The 12,955-nt window shown below is 49.2% G+C and overlaps 1 long non-coding RNA gene across 7 annotated transcripts; it reads left to right on the top strand.

The window, feature by feature from the left end:
• Positions 1–4,389: 4,389 nt before the first annotated feature.
• Positions 4,390–10,199, top strand: LOC119305512. 7 transcript variants are annotated; one of them, XR_005148697.1, is made up of 6 exons: positions 4,390–5,005; positions 5,131–5,199; positions 5,485–5,998; positions 6,137–6,218; positions 6,317–6,555; positions 10,092–10,199. It is a non-coding gene; the product is annotated as an uncharacterized LOC119305512 (long non-coding RNA). The 7 variants fall into 7 exon arrangements; XR_005148695.1 differs by having other exon boundaries at positions 5,131–5,525; positions 5,634–5,998; XR_005148693.1 differs by having other exon boundaries at positions 5,131–5,704; positions 5,781–5,998.
• Positions 10,200–12,955: the final 2,756 nt, after the last annotated feature.

Below are 12,955 nucleotides of genomic sequence, written 5' to 3'. Positions count from 1 at the left end.
GAAAACGGGCCTGCGGGACCATGGCGAGCTGATCAAGCTGCGTGTGGTCCCCTATGACCAGCGCTGGCGCACGACGTCAGATGCAAAGGCGCTCTCGGCAATAGCTCTGTACGAGATGGGCGCCAATAGACTGCATAAAGCTTCATCAGTTATACTCATCCTTCGTCTAGGGAACTTGCATGTTCAGCAAGCATGTCCTAAAGACAAAGGATATTCTCCTCTCACTTGGATGACACGGATGCTCTAGAACACCCTAGGTCCCAGATTTCCAGCTCTATATCCCAAGGAGATTTTCTGCATCCATGCACATCCAGAGACATGTTCTAGCAGGCTTCTCCAAGAGAATCAAATTTTGTCCCCATAGTAGGAACTACGACAGTGTCAATTTTTTTCTCTGCATAGTTTCTTAGTGTTGCTTCCAAAGCACTCATCCTGTCAGCGCATGGGTGGCGCTCGCTAGATGAACTTCCGAGCATTCTGCATCAATTGGATTGAATTTCTTAGGCCTCATCGTTGAATGCAGTGTTTAATTACATGTGATACACGACTGAATTTGAATATCCGACAGTTCGTCTTAAGATAACGCAAGAACAGGTCATCTGCACATATAATGCTAACTGAAGATTTGGCAAACTGCTGTACCTCTTCCTCCAGCCTGGGGCTTCAGGGGTGTCTTTGCCCGTAGAATGCTCAGATGCTGCTGCGGACAAGGCAATCGCATCGCAATTACCGTTGACCGGAGCGTCTCCCACATCACCAATGCTGGACTCAGCAGGCTCACACTCCATGGATTTGTACGTCTCGTAAGCAACCAAGGGCTGTGCGGCAGTGAGATCTGGCAGTGGAAATCTTTTTCAAGAAGGAACAACAGATCAGCTGCTAGTGTACCTGTCGACAGGAAGAGAAACTGGTAGCGGAAAAGTGTACCTGTCGACGGGATCTGACAAAAACTCGACTTCAACACCTCCGGCGGCCGACATCTGCATCGCCATGAGCTCCTGCTCTGTAGGCGGCTATGGGAGAAGGAAGATATATTTCTTTTACTGGTCAGCGACGCCGAGACGACCATGGGCCCAAACATGGGTACCCATTTACTTTTCAGAGTTGGGCACCCAAGTACCCTTTCGGAGGACGCCGTCTCAGTAGCGGAAGTTGACGGCGACATTCGGTTATGGGCCGCTCCGACATTCATGTTCCAACGGAACAACACGAAGCTCAGCCGCCACTTTCGGGTTAGTTTGGATGGTGGAGCACCTGTACTCGACGTCAATGCACACCATAGCAGTAAATACGCTGTGCTACGCGTCATGGAGTCGGTCGTCCAACTAGCGGGAGCGCACGAGCTCGTCCACACCGTCGCCGTTATCCTTAAAAGCTCCCTTCTTTTCTTTTGTCAACAGTACGTGTTGGGAGACCAGCTGATGAACAGAAAGCATTCCACCCAGGATGCACATACTTTATATGGTTCGGCTCATAATATAGCTAAAATTCGTTGTCTCAATAGTGCTTTGGCAGATGAAGTACAACCAAATGACCCTCGCTCGTGCCCACCTCGACCCTGCATCGACCTCCGCCAGTCCGCTCTGGCGGCAGCAGGACCAGCCACCGTGCGGCTCTGCGCCTTGGGCGACCGCGGCCGCTGCCCCTATGCTCACTGCTACTACCGACGGCAAGGAGAAACCTACAGAAATATATATCTTGTTTTAGAAAAATCAACAAGACATGCATAAAAGACCAAAATCTGTAAACTGTGCATGAATATGTATGTACAAATTAAGGACACAATCTCACATTCCTCAAGCAATCCATTTACATCAGCGTCAAAATAACCAAGATGGATGCTCACACTTGCAACTCACGTGTTACTCATAAGCCACCTTGGTCTCTTATGCAAGGGACAGTGACGCTGATGGGAGAGACAAAGAGTCGTTACTAAGAAGCGACCTAGCCTGTAGCATGGAATACTTGTAAACGATACTGCCATTTTCCAACGAATAAAAGCATTTGCTGATAAAAAAGCGCAGGAAAAAGAGGAACAACAAAGGATTATGAAACCACCTCAACCCATAGACCTGCCCAGGTGGCTCACCTCAACAAACTCCGGGAAAAGAATGTCGGGTTCTTGATGCCAGGTACCCTAAGCTGCAACAATACATCATCTACTATAAGTACATGTATCCACTATGCAGAGAACATTTTTATTTGCAAAGAAGAAACCTAAGCCAAGCTCTTGGGACCCTGGAAAACAAACCGAACTATTGATCACTATGAAGCATGAAAGTGATATTCAGAAACTGTGCGACTTGTTCTCAAGAGAGAGTAGTGTATCAAACTTACCAGATAAACAGACCATTAAGACATGATTTTAAAACGTGGACAAGTTTGTGTCCAGATACAACAAGACAAAAGGGCAGCCACGGTGCATGTAGCTCCCGCTTGCGCAGGGTCCGGGGAAAGGTCCGACCACTTTGGGTCTATAGTAAGCAGCCTTTCCCTACATTTCTGTAAGAGGCTGTTTCCAGGACTTGAGGTCACAAGGCAGCAGCTTTACCACTGTGCCAAAGCTCAAGACAACCTGAAATAAAATCCAGAACATATCAAAATTGTAAAGTGAATCGCGCAATTATTGATACAAAACGCGACAAACGAAAAAAGGATTAGTGTGTCATAAAAAGAAAAGCCAGTAGTTTTGCAATGCAAATGTTCGTAGTTCCTCGAGGCTAAAATCAAGCGTCATCCTGAGCTGATGAACAACAGGGGAAGACAAAAACGAGCACTGCAGTACATGGGCACAATACGGAATAAAGCAACAAGAGAAGGAAAAAAACAGAGGAACAAATGAACAAGTACAATGAGACTACCAGGAACAAATGATTATAATTATCTCAGGAAGGAAGTGTATCTGTGTAATATACAGAGAAAATTATAGCCATACAACTTAACTTAAGCATGAGCTTCCGAATGGCAAAATCATTGGTCCCTTCTGACACGAATCCGACGATAAAACCGACATGTTATGTAAATGAACGACAAATGGGATGACAAACAGGCTTCTCAATCTACCTCACAATCTGAGAAAATAAATACATCAAGACATGTCCAATGTTACCAGTGGTCAGATTTACGAAAAGGACTTGTATTGAAGCATAGTTATTTGCATTTTCTCCAACTGTACATGATAATAGGCACATGTCTATCTACTTCCTCCGTCCGGAAATACTTGTCATCAAGATGAATACAAGGGGATGTATCTAGACGTATTTTAGTTCTAGATACATCCCTTTTTATCCATTTTGATGACATGTATTTCCAGATGGAGGGAGTACTATTTTTATACTGCTTAGCTCGAGGACCATGACACCTAGGCACAAAGAGTTGATGCCGTAGCCTAGTTGAGAAGCCACATCTGGAAGGTGTTCAGTTCAAAAGCATGTCAATAGGATTCCCTAAGCTGCAACAATACATCATCTATGTTCATAGTGAAGAAAGGTTGTTGGATGCTGACTGCTTACTTTAAACTGAAACAACAACAGAAACTGCAGAGGTGTCTTTTAGATTATCATAATGGCGACAAAGCTTTGCCATTGACAGTAGGCATGTGATATCTACTGTCATTAAATAGATTAGCAAGCCTAACATCTTTGAGTAAATATATTTGACATTGGTGGCAGGCTAAGATCAAGATCCCATGTAAGAAAGAACAAAGACCAGGATCTTACCTAAAGAACTCTCCATTTTAATGCACACGCAAGGCATAATAGCAAGCTCAAATGAGCACAAGGATACTCCATTTTTATGCAGTATGCACATAACCATGATGAATAGATACTGAAGCCAGACCATAAGGTCCAGTTCTAAATTTACACTTGCAGTATCACATACCAAAATGGATGCAGTTTTTACATGCGAGTAATTAGACTGTTGAAAAAGCAAGGGAATGTCCAAAGGTGTCCCTTTCAGTATGTATGGCTGCTAAATCTAACAGAAAATTCATGAGGTGTCACTGGCAACAGAACCTACACCCACAAAGTAAAACTGCCACCACCGGCAATACTACCGAGCAAAGAAATTCTGTAATTCTAATGAAACCAAGATCTTAAGCCCGGAGAGCCCTTCAAACTGAACCAAAACCAGTAAGCCTGCAAATCAATCAACATCACAAGAGGCAATCTGTTAGCAAATCCATTAATCTGATATCTATTATATTAGTGTCATTACTTATACAGTAGGTATCAAATTAAGCAGAAGCCAAATCAGCACAAGTGCACAATAAAAGTCAGCAGCCCATCACCTGCAATATAGAACATATTTCAACCGCCCAACATTGAACATATAAAGGATGAGCCAATACGCCCAACTAGTGCGAGTGGCCACGTCTCCTTCTATTCGCGCTATGAACAGTGCACGCGCGCTAGCCTACCGAGAGCCTCCTCTCCTCCCCAATCTGCCGCCTCCTCTTCTCCTCCTCTCCAATCCGCCGCCTCCTCTTCTCTTCCTCCTCCTCCTCTCCTCCCCAATCCGCCGCCTCCTCTTCTCCTCTCCAATCCGCCGCCTCCTCTTCTCCTCCTCCCCAATCCGTTAGCCCTCACCACCATGAAGCCACAAGGGGGGGAGGGGACTGCGCCACCACAGGGGGGAGGGGACTGCGCCGCCGCTGGAAGAAAATAGGAAGAGGAGGTGGTGCGGGGGAGACCAGCGGCAGCGACGGCGCATCGACGTACTCGACCAGGAAGCGAGCCAGAGCGCGGGCTGCTGTGAGCTTTGCGTCGCCTAGGATCCACCATGGAGCAGGTGCTCTTCTCCTCCCCAATCCGCGAGGAGGCCGGCGTTGGGGGAAGGAGCAGCCATGGCGTGGAGGAGGCGACCGGAGATGGATGGATCTGGCCGGCACAGATTGCCTGCACTGCCTTCTTTTTGGGCTGCAACGGTGGACGTTTTCTCACCTTGTGCTCCCTGTCCGGCGATCTTCGTCAGCTTGCTCGTCCTTGCTGTCCTCACTACATCGGTATGTCTGCCTCTTCTACGTCATTAGTGCCAAGGTTCACACCTTTCTCACATCAGTTGTCATTTGGACAGCTCCTTTTCAATCTTGATGAACTACAAATAATTTTATTTATTTGGATATGCTAGATGGTTGATGACAAGTAGGAATTGTGATTTTGCCGATATACGTATCTACAACATGAGTTGCCATGAAAGGTATCTTTTCATCCAGCTCATTTACTTGTTTGGTTTTTATCAGGTGATGAAGTTGACAGACCTCTTATTTTATTGAGATGTATGGTTATGCCTAGAGTTGCAGTTTCAACATTACAATCAACATTAAAATGCACAGGCACTGGACCAATGGCACTTGCTTGGTTCAGAATTTTATATCAACAATACTTGCTTGGCCCTTGACTAGACATGAGTTGCTTTCTCTTTTGTGGTGACTGCCAAAGAACAAATCTCTTTGTTTCTACAAATATGTGATGCTTTCTATAGCAGGCAAGATGTCTGAGGAAATGCACAAAAGGGAATAGGATGTGAGTGCGTACTAATGTTATTATATTCTGTATCAACTATGTTCGCTCGTATGACCTATGAATTGTATCTACTATATTGAGATAGAGAGTGCTTATTCTACACCCCAGCTTGCTAGATGGTAATGTTCAGAACCTGTTTTGGGACTCAAGGGCATGTGAGCAAGGGGAGCATTCTGTGAGTAAGAACCCTATCATAGATGGATAATTTATGATTATGGCATCTTTTGTCTTGACAGTCGACCATTTTATTTGTAGAGATATTTGCTCCTCACGGTATTCTTCGGTTTCTACAGAATTTACAAGACATAATAGAGCATGCTCTTTCCTTTTCTGCCTATGACATATGCTTTTAGATTTGGAGGTGGGCTGTTGAAGTAGCTATACACTGACCTCACACGTAAGCGATGCTAAGGATCTTCTCAGATGCTCATTACTAAACTGATGGCTGAAGTCCGACGAAATCTATACAAAGTGTAGGTGTAATGAATTAGTTCAGTAATGCCTTTAGCAGCCATACCTTTTTCTTCCATCAGTTCATCTTTATAATGTATTGTTTATAACATGTCAATCAAAGCCTAATCTTGAAATTTCCCCATTTCCCAATTTGATAGGGGTAGCTTGTCTGTTGTACTGCTGAAGCTTATTGGAAACATACTAACTGTCCAACAGTAACGAACTTCAGGCTCGTGAATGGTAAGACATGAAAAGCTCATGAACAAGTAATTCATTATATATTTAGATTGATCGTTGAAAGGTTCTTTGGGATCCATTGATGTTTATTATAAGCTTAGATTTCAGGCTGTTCGCCGCCGCTGAAGAAAATAGGAAGAGGAGGTGGCGCGGGGGAGACCAGCGGCAGCGACGGCGCATCGACGTGCTCGACGAGGCGAGCCAGAGCGCGGGCTGCTGTGAGTGCTGCGTCGCCTGGGAGCCACCGTTGAGCAGGTGCTCTTCTCCTCCCCAATCCGTGAGCCGTCACCACCAAGAAGCAACGGGGGGACTGCACCGCCGCTTACCTCCACCCGCCACAGTTTGTTTTTCTCTCGTCCCCTGCTGCTACTTCCTCGTTGCTCTCAAATGAGTCTGTTAGAGTACGTAATGGGCCTGGGCTGGCGGTATAGCCCGTTAGTCTTAGGGTTAATTAAAGATAAGGGTCGCTTGCTGCAAGGCTTGATGGCTCCTTCAATCATCGTCAACAACACGGTCCAGGGTGAGACTTTTCTCTCCGGACAGATCTTCGTGTTCGGCGGCTTTGCACTGCGGGCCAATTCGCTTGGCCAACTGGAGCAGATCGATAGCTACGCCCCTGGCCACCAGGTTAGGTTCGGAAACCTGAACTACACGACCGACATCCATGGAGACTTGATCTTCAACGGGTCCGGGCCTGCGCCAGGAGCGTCGGACAATCACGATGAGCACGGCCTAGACCTGCTGTCGGATAATGCTCGGGATATCACCCCTGCAGTGGCCCCGGACCTAAATCTGGAGCAGACTGCATTGCCCAAGGACGGGTGGATGGACCCTGCCCCATGGGCCGCACACTCATCGGCGGTAGAGCCGAACACAGGCCTCACCCCTAAAGAAGCCTGTGACGCTGGACCCCCGGACTCGTATCCGGCTGTAGGTTCCAGTCCGCGCGCTCTCGAGCCCGCCGAGCCTGGTTGGGCTCCGGTAATGGAGTTCACCTCTACGGATATCTTCCAGCACTCGCCCCTTGGCGACGTGCTGAACTCATTAAAGTCTCTCTCTCTCTGTCAGGAGACTCATGGCCGAACTATGTCCGGCTCGAGTGGGAAGCAGGCGACGAAGGAATTCGTTGCCCACCCACTACCTACTTCATTGCCATGGTCGATGATTTAACCGACGTGCTTGACTTCGACTCCGAAGACATCGACGGTATGGACGACGATGCAGGAGAAGAACAGGAACCACCGCTCACGGGGTGGTGGACAACCACCTCCTCATATGATATATATATATGGTGGACACTCCGAAGGAAACCAATGGCGATGAGGCAACGGAGGATAACCCCTCAGGGAAGAAAGCAAAGAATGGGCGTCGCCGGCGCCGCTCCAAGCCCCGCCATAGCAATACTAACACAGGAGATGAAAACAATCCGGATGGTGCCGAAGTGGAATACAACCCTGATCAGCCTGCCTTCGAGCAGGCCGAGCAGGAGACGGGCAGGCCAGCCCAGACGAACAAATGACGGACAGATATCCGGAGGAGGACGACTACATGCCCCATCCAAAGACGAGGTTAGCCTCGGCGACGACGAGTTCAGTGTGCCTGAGGACCCCGCAGAGCAGGAGCGCTTTAAGCGCTGGCTCATGGCCACTGCGAGGAGCCTGAAAAGGAAGTAGCAGCAGCTCCAAGTGATCAAGACCTGCTCACAGATAGATGGACTGAAGTCCTGGCAGCCGAGGAATACAGACTCGAGCGCCACACGGCTGACCGACCACCTCGTGGCCGGGATAAAACGGCATATCAGCCCGAATACCAGCTCGCACCCCCACGCCAATACACTATGGCCCGGGGCAATATGCAAGACCTGCAAAATATACTGGAAAACAAAGCAGGACAGCCAAGATCGATCTACGGATCGCGGGGGCGCACCCCAACACGCGACGATGACCGTCACGCCGGATACACTATCAACAAGTCCGGCCGGCCCGAATACAGCCACCCAGACTCATTCAAACTGCGCAGCCACATAGCCCGGCACAGAGGGGCCGCACACCCCCTCTGTTTCACTGATGAAGTGATGGATCATGAATTCCCAGAAGGGTTCAAACCCGTAAACATCAAATCATACGATGGCACAACAGACCCCGCAGTATGGATCGAAGATTTCCTTCTCCACTTTCACATGGCCCGCGGAGACGATCTACATGCCATCAAATATCTTCCCCTTAAACTCAAAGGACATGCCCGACATTGGCTAAATAGTCTGCCGGCAAATTCCATTGGCAGTTGGGAAAACCTGGAAGACACGTTCCTCGACAACTTCCAGGGCACATATGTGCGACCAATGGACGCCGATGACTTGAGCCACATTACTCAACAGCCCGGAGAGTCAGCCAGGAAATTCTGGACTCGGTTCCTAACTAAAAAGAACCAAATAGCCGATTGTCCAGACGCTGAAGCCCTGGCGGCCTTTAAGCATAATATCCGTGACGAGTGGCTCGCCCGACACCTCGGCCAGGAAATATCCAAGTCCATGGCAGCACTCACGACACTAATGACCCGCTTTTGCGTTGGCGAGGACAACTGGTTGGCTCGCAGTAGCACCACGCCACATTCCGGCACCTCGGATGTCCGTGACAATAACGGCAAGCCACGACGCAACAGACATAAGCGACAGAACAACGGCGACAACACTGAAGACACGGCAGTCAACGCCGGATTCAGCGGATCCAAATCCGGTCAGCGAAAAAAGCCGTTCAAAAGAAACAATCAGGGACCGTCTAGTCTGGACCGCATACTCAAACGCGCGTGCCAAATTTACGGCACCCCGGATAAGCCAGCCAACCACACTAACAGAGATTGCTGGGTGTTCAAACAGGCCGGTAAAATAAACACCGAAAACAAGGACAAGGGGCTGCACAACGACGATGACGAGGAGCCCCGGCGTCCGAACACGGGAGGACAGAAGAAATTTCCTCCACAAGTGAAAACGGTCAACATGATCTACGCCACCCACATTCCCAAACGGGAACAGAAGCAAGCACTACGAGACGTCTATGCGATGGAGCTAGTCGCCCCAAAATTCAACCCATGGTCAGCCTGTCCGATCACCTTTGATCATAGGGATCACCCTGCCAGCATCCGTCACGGTGGTTCAGCCGCATTGGTCCTAGACCCAATCATTGACGAATTCCACCTCACGCGAGTCCTTATGGACGGCGACAGCAGCCTGAACCTGCTTTATCAGGACACAGTGCGCAAAATGGGCATCGACCCTTCAAGGATCAAGCCCACCAAAACCACCTTCAAAGGTGTAATTCCAGGAGTAGAGGCCCGTTGCACGGGCTCTATAACATTGGAAGTGGTCTTCGGATCTCCGGATAACTTCCGAAGCGAAGAGTTAATCTTCGATATCATCCCTTTCCGTAGCGGTTACCACACACTGCTTGGACGAACGGCATTCGCTAGATTCAACGCGGTACCACATTATGAATACCTCAAGCTCAAGATGCCAGAACCGCGCGGGGTCATAACAGTCAACGGAAACATGGACCGCTCTCTCCGTATAGAAGAGCATACTGCAGCCCTCACGGCGGAAGTACAATGTGGCCTCCTCCGACAAACCACCAATCCAGCGACGACAACCTTGAACACCGTCAAGCGAGTCCGGAGCACCCCGCAACAGGATCACCAGGCACGCCAAGAGCGCGACTAGCAGTCCGGCCTCCGCTCAAGCCCCATCAAAGCAGCATTCGTGCCACGCGTACACAATTACGCACTCAAAATACCATGGGCATAGGCGGAGGCGCAACAGTGACTCAGTCAACAATGCGGTATAACCACAACATACCTTCATAACCCTCCCTTTTTATCTTTCAGGACACTGCCTTAGGGCAGCCTCTTGAGAAGAGCTGGATTATTGGACTTACACAGGAGAGAAAACCAAGGAGGCAACAGGCTTTGCGCATAAAAGGAAATACCCATGTGGAATCTGTTCACGATCATTATACCTGTTTTATATACCTACATGCAGCCTGCCCTTGGATAGGACATGTTAAATAGTCCTATTTACTTCTGCTTAAACACACCCATTGTAAACATACGCTTAAACGTATTATTCATCAATGGGAGATAATATATAGCGTCAGCTTATTATTCCTATTTGTGCATTTTTCTTACAAATGTTTATTTAATATTGCATCCATACACCTTGGTACGATCAGTTTGCCAGGGGCTTCTTATGGCGCCCCATAACACGGCAAAACAAGTCCGAACACTTTCAACAGTGCGGCACCCCAAACTTATAGCACTATATGCATCAGCTCCGAATCACATCTTGGGTCAATAGTTGGGTTTGCCCGGCTCCCTTGTTTTGGTACCTTACATTCCGTTATATCGGCTAAGGTAGCGCAGGGAGAACTACTGCGATTGTGTCCCGGTTCATCCGGACAAGCACCTCAGTAGAGAAAGCCGAAAACTGACCGGCATGATGCGGCGAGAGCTGGTCGCTGTTTGAGAGGTCTTAAAATCCTTAAAGATTTTTTCCGCTTTAGGCGAGGAATTGGCCTTGTCCAATTTAGGCGTATATAGCGCCCCAATTCGGCCTTCCGAATCCTAGGGGCTTCGCCGAAATTTAAAATTGTAGACTTCTATGGCTAAGTTAAAGTTATAAAGCCGCATAGTCTGGTTGCCTTGCTCGCTGCGCCGGATACCTCCTTAAGGGACCAAAAATTTGGATAAAGAGTGTCCGGGTTTTTCCAGGAACACCCCGGTACTAGTTACGTGGGGGCGGAAGCCGACGACTGGCCTACTTTTAGAATTCTATAAACAACCGCACAGAAGGTAATATTTTAAATCAAAAAGCGCTGCATAGCGCAAGTAACTTCGTCTTTACATTACAACAACGACAGAAGTACATTTACTCAAGGATCGTATCCTTGGTACATTCATCGGCCACGAGAAGAGCGCCCTTCATAACGCCATCATAATATTTCTCGGGATAGCGATGCGCCTTGCCCTCCGGCGGCCCGTCCTTCACCAGCTTCTCCGCATCCATCTTGCCCCAATGCACCTTCGCACGGGTAAAGGCCCGGCAGGCACCCTCAATGCAAACGGATCGCTTGATCACTTCAAGCCGCGGACAGGCATTTACCATCCGCTTGATAAGGCCGAAGTAGCTAGTGGGCAGGGGCTCACCAGGCCACATCCGGACTATGAAATCTTTCATAGCCACTTCGGCCGCCCTGTGGAGTTCAACCAACTACTTCAGTTGGTCACTCAGAGGCATTGGGTGTTCGGCCCGAGCATACAGGGACCATAACAGCTTCTCCGTTGAGCTCCCCTCCTCGGCACGGTAGAACTCCGCGGCATCTGATACGTTGCATGGCAGATCTGCGAATGCCTCTGGAGAGCTCCGAATTCGGGTAAGTAAAAGAAACGCCTCCTCCACATGCTTGCTTTGCATAAAGAATGTCTTACCCGCCGCTATCTTCTTGGCCGCCTGGATTTCCTGCTGTGCCTTTTCGGCTTCGGCCTTGGCGTCTTTCACACTCGCAAGGGCCTTCGCAAGCTCAATCTCTTTCATCTTAAGATCATGCTCCAAGGACTCGAACTTCTTGCCGAGCTCCTGGAGCTCTTGCCGTACCTCGCCCACTCTAGCATCTTGCTTTTCGCGCTCCTTGCGTTCCAAGGCCGCCTTGTCTTCGGCCTCGGACATCGCTTTCTTCAGAGAAGCCACTTCGGTGGTGGCCCCTATTACAAAGTCACGACGCTTTGTCATTAGAATAATTTTTTCTATCCTTTATTATACGAAAGCGGGGAATCGCAAACCTTTGTTCTCTTCGAGCTGCCTCCTCGTGAGGTCGAGCTCTCCCTGTGCCTGCTCCAGGTCCCATTTGAGTCCGGCGACCTCAGCCGTGCGTACAGCAGCGGCAAGCAGCACTGCCTGCTTATCCACAGGCGCACCTACTATTAGACTCCTGCAGATTTTAATTGACCCTCCGTTTGGCTTTTCTTTCCGAACACCAAACAAAGTATCAGGGGCTACTACCTATCGGGTGATAATTTTACATTTATATTACTTACCTCAAAGCCCACCAGGAGGCTGGTGCATGCTTCGGTTAGTCCGCTCTTGGCAGACAGAACCTTCTGAATCACTGCACTCATAAGAGTATGGTGTTCTTCATCCATGGAAACGCCGCGAAGCGCTTCCAACAGACTATCCGACGCCTCTGGCGTAACGGAAGTCATCGGCACGGACTGCTCGCCCTCCCTAGCGAGGGGCCGCCTGCCCGAATCCGGAACCATCGAAGGTTCTGGCACAGTATCCGGCTGAGAGCCCGGCTTGTTGCGGCTCTCAGCGGCACAATCCACGGGGATCCTGTACCCCGTGTGCCCGGCGTCTGGAATTCCGCCTTGGGGCGTCTCCAGAGTCACCTCCCCCCTGCTCCGGGAGCCTTTGGGACAACACCTCCGTGTCATCTGCAGGTCGAGGAGTAGTGGTCGTCGGGAGCGAGTTCATCGCTGAATCACTCAAGGACCCATCCGAAGACGATACTTCGGGATGGACCCTGGCCGGACTGCATATATGTTCGGTGTTATGACAAGACTATGAAGCAAAGTTGCACTAAAATACAATAGAGTGGGGAGACTTACGATCTCGCTAGGGGCTTCCCCTGGGCAACCACTCTTCCTCGCTGTGAGCGGCCGTGGTGGAGTAGTCCAGAAGGGACGCCTTTCCCTTC

This window comes from Triticum dicoccoides, chromosome 5B (assembly GCF_002162155.2).
Source record: "Triticum dicoccoides isolate Atlit2015 ecotype Zavitan chromosome 5B, WEW_v2.0, whole genome shotgun sequence".
NCBI lineage: Eukaryota > Viridiplantae > Streptophyta > Magnoliopsida > Poales > Poaceae > Triticum > Triticum dicoccoides.
Note: the sequence above shows the minus strand (reverse complement) of the source record. Positions and strands in the feature narration are given on the sequence as shown.